The sequence below is a fragment of the Amphimedon queenslandica genome, unplaced genomic scaffold (assembly GCF_000090795.2).
Source record: "Amphimedon queenslandica unplaced genomic scaffold, v1.1 AMPQUscaffold_26_Cont27947, whole genome shotgun sequence".
Lineage (NCBI taxonomy): Eukaryota > Metazoa > Porifera > Demospongiae > Haplosclerida > Niphatidae > Amphimedon > Amphimedon queenslandica.
In genome coordinates, this window is record NW_003559614.1 from 1 (window position 1) to 798 (window position 798).

At 38.6% G+C, this 798-nt stretch overlaps 1 long non-coding RNA gene across 1 annotated transcript; it reads right to left on the reverse strand.

The window, feature by feature from the left end:
• Window positions 1-239: 239 nt before the first annotated feature.
• On the reverse strand, window positions 240-576 carry LOC109593705 (uncharacterized). Its single transcript, XR_002191120.1, has 2 exons — window positions 417-576; window positions 240-338 (listed from the first exon to the last, which is right to left on the reverse strand). It is a non-coding gene; the product is annotated as an uncharacterized LOC109593705 (long non-coding RNA).
• Window positions 577-798: the final 222 nt, after the last annotated feature.

The following is a 798-nucleotide window of genomic DNA, read 5'->3' on the forward strand; positions in this document are numbered from 1 at the left end:
TTTTGATAATAACAGAATGTATACTAATAAGAGAAAGCCTGCTCTCAAATGGCACTGTACAGACAGCTGCAAGCCTTTATTAGAAAGTAACATTAGTTCTATTGTTGAAGTTAGACATTATTTTGATGAACCCATTAACCCTTTAACACCGATAGACGTACTTGTACGTCAATAACATGAGGGGGTGTAGTATAATTGTTATTTTCTTTTTTATTTATGGAAATATAACATTCTAGATGGCTTTAAAAGGTTCTCCTTTCATCTCTCTAACATATATAACATTGTCAAAGACTAAAAACAGAGTATATAGGTAGAAAAGTCCAGTAGCGCGACCCAAACTGTTCAAAATGATCAGCGGCTGAGGTAAGTCACCTAAAAAATGACACAACAACAAAAGACAGAATGTTTAGACTTACCTTTGGCTTGTGAAATCCTCTAGAAGTGAGTAGAAAAGGCGAGCGACTCGAGAGAGCTGCTTTGCCTAACATTTCAATGGAGAAAAGCGGTAGGTGTGGCCACATTTTGCTTAGCAACGGCTTAGCAACCATGGCTTCTCGACCAGTCACAGTGGTGTTTCTACTCCTAGCATCTTCTCCACTGACTTCTGCCTCTTCATTCTTTTATATCCTGCCTACTAGGTCCTGCTTTACATGATACAACTCTCTCCTTCCCTTCGCCAAGTCCGTGTATTTGAGAAAATTGGTGAGTATCTTTACAATAGACGCTGCATTGCTTTATGCCGCTTCATTTACTATTATACTTCTTCTATCTAAGGATGAACATCCCATAAAGGCTGCT